We start from the raw sequence: 20,763 nt of genomic DNA, 5'->3' as shown, positions 1-20,763 counted from the left end.
ACCTCTATTTTTTTTTTTTCTTTCTGCTCTCTAAATATATCCCTGTCTTGTGATACTACCATGACCAAAAGGACACTGAAGTGGTCTGGCCACACAAACAGAGAAGGAAGCTTTCAGATGTCAGTGTCTCAAGGAATGAAATACAAAATGCCACTAGGGAGACAAAGGTCATTTTTTGGAAGGTTTCCCATACTGATATATTCAGCCAGAGAACTGTGTGACAGCAGAATTCTTAGGCAGGGCAAACGTTTCTTCTCTCTGGTAAAAATTATTCACTGTTTGTTGTCTGTGTCTAGAGGGATATCAATTCCTTGGTTTTGTGCACAGTTCTGTATGCCTCACCACTCAACAACACTTCATGTTTCTAATTCTTTCCCTGTTGCCCTCAGAAGTATGGCTGCTACCCCTTCCCATCAGGCTCCTCACTGATACATAATGTTAGAACATTTATCCAACAAGAGCTATACACAAAATAGAATAAATTTGAACAATTCCTTCAATGACTTTACATATTTGTTCAATAGATTTTGCATAGCCCCTTAGTACAAAAGTAAGCAGTATTAAAGGGCTACAGAAGTTGGAAAAAGTCAAATATTATTAAAATATTTTTACTATTATTGAAGGAAAATAAAGGGATTTAATCTTAAATATTATTTGCAAAACACTGAAAATCTGCTGAAAATGCATTATCAATTATTAATTAATACATATAAATCTGTTCTGAAGTAAAGGTTCAGTAACAGACTTCTCTGCCACTATAATCTGGAATAAATTTTGCAAAGTGACACCAAAATAGTTTATAATCAAAGTCATCTGACTCCTGTGAGTAGGGTCAGATATCAAAGCAAAAATATGGAGCACTTCACAAATCTGGCACTTCTGCTATTAGATCTACAAGAAATCTCTCCAGAATAAATCCCTGCTTCTTCTAATCCAGAAAGAGTTTCAAAAGGAGAAGGAATGGAGTATTTGATCTTCCCACAATCATTACCATGAATACTTTTTAAAAATATAATTTACAATGAGATCCAGCAAAGGCTCATTACAAATCTCTAAATAAGGTTAAACTTGGAGGCCATCACAGATTGAAAACTTTGACTTGTTCTTGAGACTGTGGATGACTTGAGGACATCTATATGATAAAGAAACAGGATATCATTCTTCCACCTGTAAATTAAATGAAGCAGCTCCTCCAGTGCTGATGTCTGTCTACCAGCAGAATAACAGAGAATCTCTTGGCAACTTAAAGGCAATTTGGAGGTAAGCATGAAAATGCAAGGAAACAAAGAAGAACTATGCCTAATAAAAGTATTATTTGGTTTTGTTGAAATTCAGGTTAAAATGGTAAGCTGAAGCTTGCTTAGATTGCAAATTGACAAAGAAATATTAAAAATACTGATTTATTGAAAAATAATTAATTACTTTGATTTGGATTGAAATTATTTTTTTTAATACATTGCAGCACAAAAGCATGAATTTATTTCCAGTGCAACAGCAAAATTGCACTTGGGCAAGACAAAGAGTTACTTTCTTTCAGGAGAAAGAGACTAAAAAAATGAACATATACAGATGGAAGTTCAGGAGTGCCATAGTGACATGGAAAATGGCAATTTATCTGGGCATGTGATTTTAGTCTTGAATCCTAGTAAAAAATTGCATTAATAATGAAATTATATCAAAAGAATTCTAAGGGAGAATTAAACCAATTATTAAATAAATAACAAGACTCAAAACCTAAATTATTTTTAATAAGAAACTTTTTTATTCTGACAGTTATGTTCATTCATGTGTTGTGGAAAAGAGGAAGTTCAAGAGACCTTTGGAAAGATTCATCCAATGAGAAAACAGGAAAAAAAGAAATGAAGTGATATGAGAAACAGTTCATCAAATACTGAAACCTAAGTCAGTCCCAGCCAACCTGGCATGATATAAATGCAGCTCAGATTCACCAAGATCTCAGACCTGAGAAGAAATACCATCAGACTTTCTGATGCACCACTTTGCCAACACAAGGACTTACATTTTAAAAGTTACTACATGTATTTGGTCTTGAACTTCTCAGCCAAAAATGAAGTGGCCTTTAATACACAACTTGCTCCGGGTAGTGTGCTGCTCGGTGTGAAATTAAGGAGTTCATTTTCCACCACCTCTTTTCTGTTTCTAAAATCTGTCACTTTTTACCAAGCATCCCATAACTGTGTTTCCAACAAAGATTACACTGATATTTCTGCTCAGCTACATGTCCTGCAGGTCTGTTCTGTGGTCTTCTGATCAGTAAAAATGTAATAACACTTTCACATAGTCAATATTTAATTCTGTAAATGCAACTGGTAGTTGTAATCTAGGTTATTAACCACACAGTGATTTATGAGGGAGGGCAGACAGTAGAAGGGTGTAGAGCACTAGGAAGGTCCTCTGGTGACAATAAAAAAGTTATAAATTTCATAGCTCTGCCTGAGAAATGTATTTATATCCTATATTAAGAATAGCTTTTTATAAATTTTAATGATCCATGTTATTAATGGTGCTGTCATCATTACTGCTTATGCAAGACTGCAGTCTTTTTTTTTTCCCTTATACTTTTCCATCAGCTGAAGGTCTTACAGTTTCTGAAAAGCCCTTATTAGCAGTTTGCCAAAAATCCTTAAGAGTTATAAGTCTATCTTTGTTTCATTGGACTGCAAAGACTGCAAGGAATATTTTGCATAAAATTTTACAACCAAGGCAAAGGTTGGGCTAATTGGACAGAAAACAATTGCTTCTCTATCATGTTTACAAAGCCTAGGTTAATACATAGGAATAAAAGTGGCACCATATCAAAAAGAGGAATTTATATATGAAAATTGTCCTTAAACAGTGTAGTATACACAGTTGGGTAACTATAAGATAGACAGTTATACAACAAAGATCTGATATAAATATATGTGGCACCACAGACTCCATTACAGCGAAAGTCAAGGGTAGTATTTACAAAAAAGCTCTCCACATTTTTACTCTATTTACATTACTTTAGAATGCTCTGTCACAGTTGGCTGGGTTTGCCAGGGGAAGGTAAACTATGGCACTGCTTGATAGCTGAACAACTTTCTATTTTTCTGACCTTCATACAAGGATTTCAGACACACAAAAAGAAGTTTGGGAATGGATCAAGAGACACAAAAGGAAGAGAAAGCAGAAGTAGCACCATTTCATTCCTGAGCATTTCCCATTACCCATCTCTAAAAGCAGAAACAGACACCTACAGCAACCTCCTGAATTACTGCTCTCAGGGGTGGAGGCAGCTTTTCTAAAACTGTCAGAAATCTCTACAGTAGTCAGAATCCCTCCCACTGTCAGAAGCTGATAATAAAAAGTGGTACACAAGCCTCTAATCTGTTGGCAACACAGAAGTGTTCAGTAGGGAAGAATCACAACCTTACATGATTGTACATGTAAGTCACATAGATCCTCTGACTTACAAGCATAGGTACTTTTAATAGTAAAATCATAAAAATAAACCTGAGCCTTATGGGCCATCAGGCACTCTGATGCTTTGGTGATAGCAGCTGTACAGTTCAGATAGGCATATTAAAGAAAGTTGGAGCAAGGTCCTGTGCTATTGTATGCCTTCTGTTTGATATTAATATATTCACCAAAAAAGGAAAATTCACCAAATACTATCATTACAATTTCCAAGCAAATGTATTAGTATCAGTTATGATTTTCTGATTTTATGATTTCCCTACTTCCAAACTTCCCTAGTGCTAAAAGAAAATTCAGTCTCCCTGCAGCCTAGTTCTCTTCCTTAAGCAAATTCTGCCAACCATATCATAATATACCCCTGTAAACTCATTAGGAAATTGTTTGAAATACAACTGCATTTCTGTTTTCTAGAAGCTCCTCCTAATGAAATCAGCTATAGAACTAAAATAAAAAACCTGAAATTTATTTTTAATAATAATTTTTCTAAGTTTTTTGGTTTTTTGTTTTTGTTTTTGTTTTTTACAAATAGGGCCTACAAATCTTAATGTTTATCTGGTTTTTTGATGATTGTTAGCAGTAGGGATGTTGAAAATAATTTTGGGGAGATTGAATAACAGTGATTGTTAATGACTATTTATGTCACATACAGGATGCCTCAGCTCACAGCATCTGTCTCTGCAAGATTAATACAAGACTGACTGAATTACTGAAGAATAAGTCTGTTAGAACATTCTGCTGAATTAAGCCTTTTGCAAAAAAGTTTGCCTAAACCTCCAGAAATAGGAAATTCAGTGGTTCTTAAGTAAAGCAAACAGAATTTGACATGTCTGGCTTAGAAAAAAACTATTTTGTTTCTCATTATAAGTTGCTTTCAGAATGTAACACTATGCAGTGTAAGAATTCTAACCAGCTTTTCTAGCTCATGAATGAGAAAAGCTTTTATTCAAGGTGGTTACAGAGTACTTGATTTAACTAGTGGATATTTAACTTTCCTTTAAATTACTAAAACCCCACTTAACAGCATGATTTCAAAATGTAAAAGTAGAATTACAAGACATCTGCATTAGTGCATTGAGGTTATTATCTCATTTTATGGAATAAGCAGGCAAAGAACAAATGTATATGCAAAGGTAATGTGCTTATTCTGAAGAGAAAGCAAATCAAGGCAGGAGTAATGCTTCAGCAAAGAAAATAGGAATGCATCTTTGTGGGAAACAGTTTGCTTCCCCTGAGGTTTGCATTTTAGCTAACCTAGAGTACAACAAAAATGATACTGACTGATACACATGTGAAAGCTGAGGGTGGAAAAAGCAAAGGGAAAAGCAATTTCTCAGTTGTAGCATCACATGAAGATAGTCTAGAAAGAAAGCATCAAACTGGAAAAAAAACCTGAAATGTCAGGGAATCTCATTGTAATTCTGGAAGCTCTCTTTGAAAGCTTCCAGTAGTGCTTTTAAAAGTATGCCTAGACATACTCACTGTCTCAGGGAGTGGCAGGAGACTTCCTATGCAGCAAAGTAAAGAGGAAGCAAAAAATGTGACCAGCAAAAGCTGGCTTGTTTACTGGGAAGCTGCAGAAATTGCTGTGTGAAGCATCAAAGAGCGTGTGACTTGAGGCTGCTTAAGTAAAAGTTTTGTGAGAAACAGGTGAATCTCTGATACTCAAAGCCATAACCTCTTTTTCCAGCCAGTGTGGTTCTCCCAAAGCATCCTTGTCAGAGGAGGTTGGTGACATCCTCTGCCATATCAGCCTCTTGGTTACACAACAGTGGTTCCTAAACATGCTGGTCTGCTGTAAACTGTTTCTTGGTGATCACTGAACTCAAACTTGAGATTCAACATTTCTATAGTTGTCATGAGCTACACCATGGCCAGTAAGCTAAGGACTACATCTAGAGAGGCTTCTGGCACAGAACCCAGGCTATAAAGGCTTTTCCTAGGTGTTGTTATAACCACCAGGTTATACACACTATGTTCCTCAATGAAGATGCACATTTTCTCACCTCATACTGATTATTGAAAGAGAATTTATATCCCTTCTACCAATTTCTCAAAACTATTGTTCACTTGGTTATTCATTTACTTTTCCCTTCTACTAACAGAGTCTGAAACAGTGAGGAATATGACTTATTGTTGTCAAGTTGTTCCTTGCTGTTCCTTACAGGGGAATGCTGTCTAACAGCTGTCTTAGGGGGATTAGAGAAAACAGGCTACTCAAACAGGGCTCTGAAACTCTCACTGAAATCTTGCTTTAGCTCCCAAGCATGTCCTAATCTGTCCTGCACTCCTGTTAAGCTCATTTCACTTCAGTCTGCTTTTCTTTCTTTTTCTTGTTTTATTCTTTATACTGCTTCCCTCTCCACCAGAGCTGTCCTAACAGAAAAGGAAACAAGAAGTCTATTCCCACTGTCAAATTACTTGTCTGCTGTGATTTTCTGTGATTCTCTTCCATTTTTTCTACTTTTTCATTCCAGGTGGCTACCATTTTTCTGCTAGGAATAAGTCTCTATTTGCTTAGAAAGCAGTTACACTATTTAGGGTATTTTCACAACCTACACCACTTTTTTGAAAAAAATCCTACTTTTACACACCTATACAGACATACATTTTCAAGCCCCAAAGGCCCTTCATTTTTTTATGAGAAAGAAAATCTGGGGTGACTTCCAGAAAATACAAAAGAGCTAGTTGAATAGTGCCAGATACCACATTGGCAAGTGAGAAAGGACAGCCACAAATCTTCATCTTCCAATTAGAATGATGGAAGAGTTTCAAGAGAAAGAAAGAACTGGATTGAACCAACTCATACACACTGAGGACTGGGTGAATGAGTATTTTTTATTGGTATTCTAATGGTTTGGAGTATTAATACGTAACTGAAAAGAATACTGAAATATGAGAAAGGGCTGTATTAATAAATGGCAAAAAATCAGGAAAAGAGAAAAGGCAGCCTGATCACAAAAATCTTGTGGTGGCCAGAAGAACCCAGCAGAATCTATGATGGATCTCCCTTTAACTTTCTTGGGGCACTTGCAATATTTCAAGAAATATAAAATGGAAAAGATTTTAAAACAACTATCAACTGTGTGCTCCACCTATTCTCATCAATATCTGTCTTTGCACTTCTTGCTGAAATCCATAAAAGTCCCAATTCTGCAAATACGTGCTTCACATTCTGCAGCTACTGAGATCTAGTGCAGTCTGAAATATATTTGCAAATAAACTAAATTACTCCTAGTAAAAAAATCAGGACTTGCAGATACAAGTTCTTTACAGCAGAAATCTTAAACAGCAACCCAGCCCTAGAAAATCTGAATTGATTCAGAACAGGACTAGGATAACTCCTTCAAATTTCATTCCTACCATTTATAAATCCTCCTTAATCCCAAAATGAATGATTTAAACAAAATAGAAGTCATAAAAATGGGTTTTGTGGGATATTTTTCATCTCTTCTCTAATACCACTCTGCCTAGCTTCCTAGAGCATCTGAGACTTGCAAGGCTTCATCACTGCTTCTGCTTTGCTCTATGCACATGGCAGCTCTCCTACTGCCTGAGCAGCAGAGTTTGGAGAAAGAATGAGCACTGCACACCTGTGACAGACAAACACCTTTCTACAGACCCAGAAAAACAAGGAATAGAGCTCACTGACTAGTGCCATTGCTTTCATCTCCAGTGTTCTGCCAGTTTTAACTAGTTGTATAGATCATTGTGGGAATCAATCAACCAACACCCTGGCACTGCTGCAGTTTATCACCCAGTTGAAAATGTTATAGTTCAAGTAAAAGGTGTCCCAGAAATTCCTCAGTTTAAATTTAATGTGAGAACATGAAAATGTAAAATGTGCTGCTACAAGTGCAAATTTTTGGAAAAAATTTATTTTCCTAGAAAAAAAGTAATTTACAAAGGAAATCTATAAGCGAATGGTATTTTCTTATATTTCACTGATTTTTAATTATTATTTTATTTACAGAATTTAGCAATTTACAGTATACTTATTTGTCTTAATTTATGCTTTAAAAAATTAAAACTAGTCCATACATCAATCCCAAAAATGCCAATGGCCTCATTCAAATCAAATCACATAGTGAAAATGCACCTGAATTCTAAGACAGATACATCTGAATTATCTACTGCTTCTTCACATCTTTTTCTAGGGTGAAGACCTCATTTTGACTGATTTCAAATCAGAATGAACACTTATCTTCTTTATAACAATAAAACAAGAGCCTTTTACCTTTATATAATATGAATGTTCCAGGAAATAAAACAGATGTGCAAAAACACATCTTAAAAACTGAGTTGTGTTTTTCTTGACTAAATTTTCTCTCATTATGATATAAATATATTGCCTCATCATTGAAAAATACACATGCTGACTTTAAAGTCAAATCAATATTGTTTTTTTATTATCACTTAGGCAACCTAAAGCCTTATAGAATATGCTTTATCTCTGTATGTTTTGGATGGAAAAGAAGAGGAGCTTGATTATGCAAATTTGTTTCCAATGCTACAAGGCCAAGAACTCCACAATTCATAACACAGTTCTGCAACTTCATTCATCCAGAGTGAGGAAGCCACATCAGCAAGGTAATAATGGCTACCAGCTTCTCAGCTGACATGCATTTAGACCCAGACATGTTGCACAATGTGGACAGTGACAGTGAGAAAACACTGAGAAAATGATTTCTAACCCAGCTATTACAAGCTATCAAGTTAGACTCAAGTCAACCTTGCTCTGACCTTAAAGAAACATCCCACTAAATAAATGCAAAGTCTGATTCAGCTCTCACTGCAGACAGGTAAAATGTAATCTCTCAAGTCAAGGCATTTAAATGAGTGAAATAAAGTATCAAGGCAAAACCAGACAGTAATGCTGAGTATAAAATTAAAAAAAAAACAAAGTTTGAGACATTTATGAGAATGGGTTCAGAAGACGTATTCTCCTAGCTTTGTGGCATACATTTAAAGAAGGAACACAGACATACTGTCACATCATTTATTTAAACTTGACATCTTTAGAGCTTGTAGCAAAACATGGAATTTGGTGGGAATATTGCAGGCTTATCTTCTGCTTGTCCTAGAAATGCTCACCCAAACATTATCTGAGGAAACTTCACTTTGCATAGATGCAAACAAGCTCATGCCCTTAGCAGCCTATCTCCTCTGAGCATCCATCCTTCAGCTCCTCACAACTCCCACATGGGAAGAAAGCTGAGCACATTCTCTGCTTACAGTGCAATTATTTACCTTTCACTTCTGACTGTGGGAGCAGATTTAGGAGGCAAGCCTGTCCTAAGAAAGTGGGAAAGGGAGTGCCAGGAGCCTGGCAGGTGAATGGAGCAAAAGAACAGGGAGAAGCATTGGTTTAAGACTCAGACCAAAGCTTCTTTGGTGGATGAGGGCTCAGACCTCAGGACAAGGTCCATGTGTAAGCTACTATTTGTCAGTAGCCAGTGTCAAATAAAATTACTTTTTCTAAGAGGTACAATTCTTTGCTTTTACCTTTCTGTTGATGCTGTTGAAAACATTCTTTTAAGCCTCATCTGTGGGCAAACCATCCTTAGTCATATAATCCATGTTTACTGCAAAATAAGACATGGACATGCTACTTTTGCCCATATGAATTAGCTTTTTAATATTTTCAGAACTTAGAGACAAGGTATAGTGTCTCCCTGCACTGCCAGCAGAGCAGTTTTTCAACTCTACCAATGAGCTGAGTTTACATGAATATTCTTTGTATAAAGAGCAGAACTATGGAGGATAATCAGCTCTGCCATATGAAGAGACTCTGAACTTATCTTGAAGGCAGAACTGATTTTGATAGCTTGGCATCTCATTTTTTCTCTGGAACGGGACTTCTCCTGTGGAGTAACAACTCATTACCACGGGAACATAACAGCTTTAGGAAGCCTTGTGCTGGATCAGCTACAACATGGGAATTACTGACTGCAAAAGCAGCTCTGCTCAGCATGGAAAAAATCTGAATAAAATGTACCTGCAACTTTTTTTCTTTGCACTGAGTCTTTTTGTCTTTGCTTGTTTCTGCATCTGTTCTATTACATCAGTTGCAGAAATGCCTCAATGACAACTCAAATATGAGCAGCAGGACAACCCTTTAAAACTGGCAGAAGGACAGCCCATGGGTGACTACCTGAATGCTTTATAATACTCACAAAAAAAATGAAATATTTTTATTATGATTATTTAAACCTATAACCAAATCAACAGTACATATGACCAGATCAAATTGGTTCTGCATATTAATCAAGAGTCTAGAATATTTGCAATTAAATTCACAATTAGAAATTACAATATTCACAATACTTGTGGGAACATGCTCTCTTGATAATTATGATATTTTCTCCATGGTATGAGATAATATAAAAAAAATGTGGAAACCACTGCCTCCCATGTGCTTCCAGGTGTGTATAACACTGAGAAAATATTACACAGATCTCCAGTCTTGCAAGTGTAATTTTTTATCTTTCTTTCCAGAACCATAAAAATTATGTAGTTCATCAAAGTATATGAGTGAACAAAGGAGCTCTTCCACATCATTGGTAAATCACATGTCAGAAATAATCTTTATTGATTAGAAACACTGGGATAACAGAGAATGTCAGAGAAAGGTGTCATTTTAAAGGCACATTTCAGTGTTGTAAACATCTCTGAAAAACACCAGTGCTTGATTCTTATCCTCATGCCACATTCTTATTTTCATGTGATGTCTCATGCAATTATCATAAGAATTTAACAAAATAATTCAAAAACTGGTGTGCTAGGTCAGACCAAAGGCACCCATTATATCTGGTCTCCTGTGGGAATGAGAAATGAAGGCCTAAGCATAGCTGAATAGCCACTCCACAGATGTAATTCCCATTGTACATTCCCTGGAAATACCATTCCAATTTTGAACAATTTGTAATATGGGCCTTCTAAGGCAGAAGTAGTATCTTTGTGTTTTACAATCTTTTTCATTTTCATTCACTCAGTTGTTCACCTCTTGAATTTCTGTAAATACTTTAGCACTAGTAGCATTCTTATGTTGAAAGTCCCTAGACTGGACATATGTTATGACAATATTATGGACATTTGCACCATTTGTTTTGAAGAGGTCACAGTCTGTTTTATGCTGACAGGCCTTAGGTTTTGTATTGGAAGACTAAGCAAATAACCAAACCTTATTTCCCTTCCCCATGGTTTCATAGATGCCCATTATATATCCTCACAAAGTTCCTCCTTTTCTCTGAGCTGAAGAGTACCCCTCAATTAAGCTGTTCTTCATGCAGAGATATTCTATGCATTTGATCTTTGAAATGAGGAAGGGTGACAGAAAGAATCTGACCAGAGCATTCAAGACACAGGGCATCTACATGAGTATTTACAAAGCGATGCAATGTTTTGAGGTTTATCTTATGTTCTCTTTCTGGTAATCCCTAACATTTGATTAGAACTCATGACACTACTGAGCACTGAGCAGACTTTTCACAGAGCTAGGTCTTAAATTCAAGATCTTCCAGAGTGGTAATGGTCATCCCAGAGCTGGGAATCACATTGCATGTTACATTAGGACTCTTCACATCGTCAGTTTTCTGTGAAGAGTGAGCAAGAGTGATAACATTATCACGAAACATTCTTTCACATCACTTAAATTATTCCAATGGCTTCTGGAGGATATCCACATCTTTAATTCATTTATATTCTAAGGCATAACTCATCTTCATAAATCTGCACCTGATATCCTTAATGCATTTTGGAACTGGCTTTGGTTTGTAGGGGTGGTGAGGTGGATAGCACTTTAATTTAGTATTCCAGTCAAGGGTAAAAAAAGTGAATACAGGAGGATGAGACTGGGGCCTTTCTCAGAGGAGAGAAGAGGGTGGTGGCATGTGTAATGAGAAGACAGAATGTCTTCTGAGTATTGACTCAGCTGCTATCATTAGTTATAAAGCACTTATGAACAAGATCTTCTTTTCAGGTAAACCAAGCTAGAGAAGAACACACAATTTTTTTGCTAAAAATTGCTAAGTCCAAATAAATTCTATGGCACTTGAAAATTACTTCCCTGCATTAGTCACTTTTAAGAAGAGTAGTATCTGTAGGAGAGCACACAGATGGCAAATAAACTAGATTGGTTATTTGCCAATGTTATTGCTCAAAATTTCTGAATTTGGGGAAAGTATGTTGCACATTTCATAGTCTTTATGTGCCTCACATACCTAGAGGTTGTGTATATACTGTCATGTTAAGATACAAGGCAGATACACATTTGTCTGTGTTAGATTTATCATTTAACTTTATTCACCTGCATTCTGCTCACACCACTCAAGACCTTTTCCTGCTATTCTAGCACCTTCTGAACAGTTTCAAACCCCTATTATTTCCAGCAAAATGACTCAAGTGAAACACGCAAACATCCTCAAAGTATCTCTAAAATAATCATAACAATGACAATAATCACAAAGTAAGGTGAAATTTAAAGATTTAATCCTGGGTTCCCATTTTGCACTGGATGAGAAGAATTTCTGAAGTGTTAATTGTAGGAATTCAAAACCCTTTACAAAACATTGCTGCAATACATAGCACAGAGTACACAACTCTGTTCAGGTTCATTCATTGCTCAAGAAGTGGAGAGGAATGTGCTAAGGATATGATTGTATTTTTCCTGGTCCTAGAATAATTATTGTAGCTGATAATAACTCTTTGTTATAATTGCACCTGAGTAATTATCGAGGTCACAGACACATTGAGAGAGGCATTGTATGAACACAGGGAAGCTGCCCCTGTTTTAAACAGCTTACAATTAAATTAAACAAGATGTATGAAAATGACAGGAAGGAATAAAATTCACAAACTGAATAGCATGATTGCAGCAAATGTCAACCCATGACTGCTTTTCTTGGGGTGAACTGGAGACTGTTAAGCATGGGCATAGCACATGGAAAGAAGAATGGAGCCACCAGAAAACGTTGGAACAGTAGTGACTGAATGACACAAAATAGTTAGAAATAAATTCAGGGAAGGGCAGGCACACACAAATGATAGATCTAAGAGGTTTGCTGTGGCTGTGTCCACACACCTAAGACATTGAAAAGCTGTCTCCTATGGCCTAAGAGGAATTGCTCTCACACTTTCTCATGGGGGGCTGTTTGGGCATGCCCAGCCTGGGATAGGCACAGTGCCCCACACTCAAAGGGCTCTTACAGTCTCCTTGGGCTACCCCATATACAAGAGTCTGTCATGCCTTCCAGCAGGTATAGAAAGCACAGGAAAATAATGGGGAATTATTAACAAGGGGTGCACGGGAATCATTCATGCCATCTGAACATGCCATATCCTGCCTTCACTAGAGTGTACACTGCCAGGACCCACTCCCATGCCCACCTCCTTCCTCAGAGTCCACCAGTGCCCCAAACAAAGGTGCAGTGCCCTTGAGCACAGAAGAGGCTACAGGGTAAGCGCTCCAGACTTTTTCAGTTGTGTCTGTGGAAGGTCAGAAAGGAGCTAAGCAACCTGAGGCACCCTGTTCCAGTAATGCTGCTCCACCAAGGCTGTCCTTGAGAAAGTCAGCAAAAAGGGCCCAGCTGGCCCCATCTCCAGCATGCAGTGATGTTTATGGCATGGACAGAGACATTTTTAGTGCGAGTCAAGTGCCAAGTTTGCATCTTGGCTGGGTTCCTGAAAGAAAATTTCCCACACCAAACTTATGACCTTGAGAAGCCAAGACTATAACAAAACCATCAGATTGAATCTAATCCTTCCAGGGTCACAGGCTTTGCAGTGTCTGAGACACACCAGCTTCACATGACAGGATTTTGACTCTTGTGTACCACAAGGATCCTTGTGAAACCAAAAAAGCTCCAGTGTTGTTTTTATCTGGTTTGTGAGTGTTCTCTGCAGCCTGGCTGCTCAGATACACAGATGCAGCCAGGCCAGCATCTAGCAGGCACTAACATCACCCTGTAGGGCAGCTGGCAGTAGGGATGGCAGGTTCAAGTAATCTCACACCAGAAATGTGGATTGGGCCCCAAGCAAGCAAGCATTATCTACCTTTATCAACCAAGCAATTTTTAATTGCCTGGCTACATCAGTCATGATGAGCAGCTGCTGGTGTTAGAGCAGGAACTTCAGTGGTACAAACTGTGCCCAAACACTGCACAAAATGGAATGAGCTTAGCTTGGGAGGAAGGGGGCAGTGATGTAGAAGGATTGGCCTTTCCAGCAGCTTTCCACTTCTCACAATATGTGGCTGCAGCTCTGCTTCTGCTTCAAGCAGGTGCACACACCTTTCCAGGAACTATTGTCCTGGGACTTGTTTGTGGAAATTCACGACTTTTACATGTCTTGATTAGCATACAGTCAAGTCTCAAGAAAAATATAGCCACAAGTTGTGCTAAGATATATATATTTAAAATTATTTCTTTTTAACTTAATTTGTAAATCAAAACACGACACTTTTGGCTTTTTGCTCCAGTGAATAAACAAACAATGTTTATTTTTTTACACCAGACAAAAATTATTGTTCTGAAGTGTAAAATAGTTTTTGTTCGACAATAGATAAACATGCAATTAATAATTTTATAAATATTTTATAATATTCTATATTAAATTATTTTAAAATAATATAAGTTGTATAATTTATATATTATATCCTCAATGGAATATTAATACCATATAAAATTAATAATTAAAATAATAATATGGCAGTCTTTCTATAGTTTTAAAAATCCATTCTTTTTCTCCCTCAAGATGACAAATATGGTTTCTTTAGGAATTTAGGATTTTTTCAGCCTGTTTTTTCATTGAGATGTTTAGTTTTAAGTGGCACTGAGTCTACCATTACATATCAACAAACATTTATTGGTTTTGTGAAAACTGCAATTCTTGGCATATTTTCTTCAATTAGATGAACCACAAACACATGTTTATGTGGGTGTACAGTTATTTGGTTCATTTGTAAACATAGGTAATAAAATGTCTTTATTGCAATACCTCTGTGTACAGAGTATTCATGTTATTTCTTCCACTGGAACTTGCTCATTAATCATGGTGACAGCTGATACTTTTTTCACTGACATGAGATATACAATTGTTAAAAAATTTGTTAGAAAGCTTAATATTGTCATTTATGATATCTGCAAAATAGAGAGAACCTTCATGGGAAAACTAATATGACAAATATTGATACCAGTGGTAGATGTCTTTTGTCTCACAAGTAGTGACCTCTTTGAAAGGCACTAAGGTATTAAATATGAAGAACACAGACTTTTAAATGCATAATGCATGTGTACTCGAGAAATTCTCCACACATAAACTCAAAATTATTTAACCAAAACTAGATATCCTAAAGGGTGGGAAGGAGGAAAAGTTCCATTCTTAATAGAATGTTATATGCATACAGACATGTAATAATTAATTTAACCAAATATGTTCTGCCTTTGGAAAAAAATAATTAGAATTAAAGTAGCAGCTGACATCTGAAGAAAGAGGTGAGGCTGTAAACTGTATCTGGTAAGGACATACCACCCTTGTGAAACACGAGTGAAAACCATATCTGAAAACAGATAAAACTTCAGAGCTCCCCAGCTGGACAGAAGGAAACAACCAAAAAGGATAAACTTTCAGATCAACTGAGTTTAGATTTCACTTTGACAGGATCCTCTATATTAAATACGTTGTATAATAGTGCTACCAGAATATGAATGATAAAACATTTGGAGCTGGTGATTCATCCACCTCCAGTGACCTGAGGTGGATGAATACCAAGAAAAGCTTATGGGAAAAAAGCTCAATAACTCTAAGAGAACAAAAGCAAACTGTCGGAGGAAGCCTCAGGGTCAAATTTGGAAAAGTCCTGATTTTTGTACAACAAGTTGAGAAAGAAAAACAAAAGTTGCCTCTTTCCTATTTCAGTCAAGCCCTTGTCACAGATAAACGTGGCCATTCAGAAAGGCTTCAGCCTTCCCAGGCTGCTTCTGTGCTAGTGTGACTGTGTATTTGGGATCAGAATCAATTTTTTTGGACACTTATAACTAAATTCAAACAACTCTTCCGCTCATTTTTTCTTTATTCTAAATGTATCTTGAGGTGTTGCTCTATGAGGACTATCAGGAATGCCTAGGAAACTTAGTGCCAGCTCATACTGTACTTTCCATCTTCAGAAGTGTCACCAGGAAGTTTCTGTTGGAGAAAAGACTGTTTTAATGCTTCATGACCTCAGGAAGAGAGAAAGTGCATGACAAAGGAGCCAAAAACCCCCTAATATGAATACCCAGAAAATTCAGAAGTTGTGAGAGTATGAGTTTTAGTGATCTGGCAAGGGAACCATTTAATCGTTATCAATTTCCTTTAGCTAAGACAATAAAAAGTCCCTTTGCTGATACCCCCTTCCACTTTTTTTTTTGCAAGAAGATTCATAGGTGTAAAGAGGGCTTTGGCAAGAGACTAAGGAAACACACTTTTCCTGTTGGTAAAAGATATTATCTTACTGATGTCATTAAAAGACTCAGAGTAGAGTTTTGTCCTTGAATTTATATGCCACTGCTGTTTATTTTAATGGGAGATATGTGCCATATTCCAGTGATCAACCTTGGCACTTGCAGAGAACTCCAGCAAGGAAACCAAATGCTTATTTCATAGACGTGCTGCACTTGCTGTAGTTGGAGAGATGTAGACACCAGCAGACCATACACACACACTCTTTCCATGTTGCTTATTTTAGAAGTATAACTGTTTTAGGACATGCTTGAAGAAACTTCATCTCCTTTATTAAACTCTATGAGCACCAGCTCTGACACCAAATCACTGTGAATATCCCATCATCTTTTTTCTTTTGGAATGGTACACTGACTTTCAGAACACAATTTTAGATTCCTAGTTCAAAATTTAGATGCATCATGTTTATTTATTTTGTCATTACAATTCTGGCTGCATTCATCCCTCTTTATTCCATATTGGTTTAAAACACCTAAAATCAAATATCTTTTTAGTTTTATCAAATTCCACAGTCCATCAAGTTATTATATTAATTTGTCATAGGACATAGAACATGTATAGTCAGGTGGGAAGAGACTGGAGAGTAGGTACAACCAATTCATTTTTGAAGGAGAAAGGCTTCACTCCCTGGAGATAGCATAGCAGGTATTTTGCAAGTGGAGGCATACTATTACTTAAATCCTCAAATACTTTTGTCTATTGTCTTCAAAAGTAGAACATGCATTAGCCCATATTAATTCAACCTCACAGTGACCCACAGTGACATATCACTGTCCTTAATCTTTATAAATGGCTTTTGCACTCCGCACCATCAAAAAACTTTCTTTTTGCTGATCAATACAAAGTGTATTTGAAAAGAGCATTATCTGCCTTTGAAAAAGCCTTCTGCACAATCAATGGTCTTCAGAAGCAGATGCTGATCAAGCAAGCATAGGCAACATTGTAGAAAGCTAGTAAATATTGATCCCAATTCAGAAAAGGAAATTGCCTTGTAGTTGCAGCATCTGACTTCATTTAGCTCATAAGTTTACTAAAGGTCTGATTGGCTGATCTGGCAAACACTATAGTGCATCATCACTGATCTCTTTGTGCTTGTACAAACAACCTGCTTGTTTTCCCTGGTCGCACTGTGAGATAAAACTACAGTTAAAAAAAAAATCCAAAAAATGCAGATTTGTGTTGTAAAAAAACATGACTAATACTAATTGTTCACATGATTTCATAGTGGTTTAAAGCAAGCAATACAAAAGGTCTGACACTGACATATTTTATGAATTTGTGCACCTTCACTAAAAAAAAATCTAAAATGTAATATTCAAAATAATGTTTGATCCTTTTTATGTATCAGAGAACCATCTGAACTCAATTGGTTTGACAAAGTTACAGACACAATTAATTTCTTTGTTTCCTAGGATTTTATTGACAGAGCCTGGCATACATGAGAGCAGAAACAGTAGGCCTGGATCCAGCCAGTGCTACCCCACCAGTGCAGACAGAGAGAAAGATGCAAGGGAACCTCAGCAGATGATCTAAAGGTCCATGCAATGCATTACAATAAAACTTGAATTATTCTAGATTTATGATGTTGTTTATAACAGAAATCTTGTTTAGTACTTCCAAATTGTGAGAGTCGCATAATTAGCTGTCAGAAAAGTGCACTGATCGTCATTCTGCAAAAGATATTTTAGCTCACAGCACGGTATAAATCACAGGAGGTGACGGCCATATCCTGTGTCACTGAAGTCAATAGGACTTAATTGATATTCAGCAGCCTACCTGAGCATTCCTTCAGATTATTGTAGGAAAGGTTGTCCCTCACAGAGGGCAAAAATACACTGATTACAGGTCTAAGATTCAGAAGGAAATAGACTAGTAGAGGTGTGATAATTATGTGATCAGCCCAGTCAGCTTGCTTGCTCTGGAGTAAGAACCAGCCCCAAATTCTCAGCAGTCAGAGGATGGATCACTTATCTTTGAGATAGACACAATGCTGGGCAATAAGTGACAGGGCAATATTATGACATTAGAAGTATTTTGTGTCAAACAGCTATTCTCCATTATGGATCCTTTCTGGAAGATTGGGATGGGATTGAAGAAGTTTGTGAATGACACAGATATGTTTACTCAAAAATTTATTCAGAAGAATATGGATGAGAAAGGCAATGGCCATTCTTCCTGTCCAACCTGAGGCTAGGCAAATTCACTGGCCTTCACTGGCAAACCATCTTTATAAAACAACCCAAACGGGCTTTTCACAGAACATGTGTCTTCTACTAAACAGGAAAATAAATTCAAAATTTAAAGATTAGCTCCTGTATCACATAATTTTATGATAAAATATTTTATTCTTTAATAGATTTACTTTTAGTTAGTTACTAAAAATCTGCAAAGTACTTTCATCTGTACTCTCAAAGATGTCACTACATGGATAAAAGAAACTTTTAGATTTTAACTAGTTTTAAGAACTTAAGAAAATCTGAAATACAATTCAAGACATACTTTGACCCCAGAGTTTCAACCTCAGTTGAAAGCAATAATTAATAATAATAATAATAATAATAATAATAATAATAATAATAATCCATATGTTTCAAACCCAATTCTTGAACAACTTAGAATGAAATTTCCTAGACTGAGAGCCTAATTTTCCACACAAATACAGTCATTAGATATGAAACTGCTCAAGTACTATAATGCTGTCATATTGTGGTATTTGGTCTAAATCAGGAGGTAAATCAGGGAAAAATTGTGTGGTTTTACAGCCACTATATATTTGGCGGGTGGGAAGAGTAGTTTGGGCTGTCCAGATCATAGCTGAACAATGGATCTGAAATAGGGTTGTTTCTAGTATATATGTGGAGGACAGAATATGACAGAACAATATTTTTCACTGTCAGTTTGTGGGCTGTTAAGAAAAGTGCTTGGTTTGGGTTGACAAGCCATATGTGATAAATGGTGCATAGTTTTGTAGGACAGTATTTTCTCAGCAAGAGGTGAAGGCTTGTCTTATTTTAGAAATTAAGTGGAATGACTTTGTTTTTGCAGAATGGTGGTCTGATGCCAAGGACTATGGGAGGAGTTGTAAAAATCCACATACATATATCCACCATAATGATGTCAACCACTTTTTAGCATTATTAGCATTATTTCGCAATAATTCTCAGAACCCTCATTGGAATGAATACCACACTGTGGTCTATATTTGTTCCTGCTCAGCTCAAAAACATAATGAAATTGGGTTCTTTGCTTACTGGAAAAGGCTATTGTTGCATTTTTCCTGCTGACTCAATATATTACAAATATATTACCAGAGAAAGTCCCATATAACTGCTGTTGCCAACAACACACTAACATACATGGCTTAATTTATGTCTCCTCTGGCACTGGTACTCATGACTTACACAATACATGTGAAGGAGGCCCATCAGAGGGCTCTTAAACTATTTCAGAATACTAATCAGTCCCTACACACTACAGCTTTTATGCTGTTTACAGTAAGCTACAAAGGCAGAAGCAAGCTGCAAGTGTAAGCCTTAGCCAGGGCAGCACCCAGCAAATGCAATCCTAAGGTAATTACATCCTTGCTAATCACCAAGTATATGATGATAAAAATCCCTAAAATAATAGCTGTTAGTGAGAAATAATTCCTATTGCATGGAAACTACTGCTCCTCTGAAAAACCCCATCTTCCTAAGCAGCACCATTCAGGAAGCCCTCAGTGAGCTCAGCATACTCAGAAGAGCTCGAACTGTGCAGGTCAGAGAGCATCTCCACCACATCCCAGCCCCTGGCTGTGCCAGCGTGCAGGCACAGGGCCAGGATGTTGACTTGTCAGCCCACAGAAACTGAAAAGAGCAAGTAACAGCAAAGGACACTGCAATATAAGAACAACTGAGAGAGGGACTGCATCAAATCCAAGTATTGGGGTGATGCTTAAAAAATCAGTCACCAACAATGCAACTCAATAACGAGCAGAATGACAGTGCAATGAATATCTGAGAAAAAAAAAAGCAAAAAGCTAGATAATTTTGTTATGCAGTCTAATATGCCCATTTTAAGGATAACATCCTTAAAATTGTAATAACATCTGCAAGCTCCTAATTAAGAGTTCTATTTCTTTTGCCCTGTACAAAGTAAAAAAGTGAAGTTTAGCACAATCAAGTTTAACTTTTTGCTTTAAACTGAGCAATGAAGGTTTGATCCCCTGACATAAACGACAAAATCCTCTAGGCTTTTGCAGCTTGGTGGAAACGGCCAAATCTGCATTCAACTTGTTTTCCACATTTCCATCATTGTGCAGAATGAAGCCTTGCAGAGCCCAAGGGACATGTGTTTAGCTGCCATTCTGCAGCGCTTGTAGCATTTTAACTCCAAGCCTCTGGGAAAAAGCCGCATACCTATTACTATGGCTTTGGAGTTTAAATTGTTAGTTGATGTGTCCTGTTTATCAAATCCAAAAAGCAGTTTGTGCCTGAAAAATAGACCAGGGCCCCGCAAGCAGAGAAGGGTTTTGGCTGGTTGTTTTTTAAATAGAAGCCTAAAGAAGTGGCAGTCAAAAGCAAGTAATCAAGTATTTGTCCCTCTTTTCTGCCTCTGGGTTATTTTACACTTAAATTGACTCATTGCCGACATCCTAAGTTTGGCAAGGTACACTGCTCACCTAGCTGACCTTCTGGATGAAATATGTCTATGAGAGTAAAAAGATGGGCTGACCCATTCTTCTTTCGGTGGAGTTTTTATTTTCATATTTGTTCAATGCAAAATAAAACCAAACTAACAAAACCCCAAGCCTAGAGTCCCTTTCTA

The sequence above is a fragment of the Oenanthe melanoleuca genome, chromosome 2, assembly GCF_029582105.1.
Source record: "Oenanthe melanoleuca isolate GR-GAL-2019-014 chromosome 2, OMel1.0, whole genome shotgun sequence".
NCBI classification, from domain to species: domain Eukaryota; kingdom Metazoa; phylum Chordata; class Aves; order Passeriformes; family Muscicapidae; genus Oenanthe; species Oenanthe melanoleuca.
Note: the sequence above shows the minus strand (reverse complement) of the source record.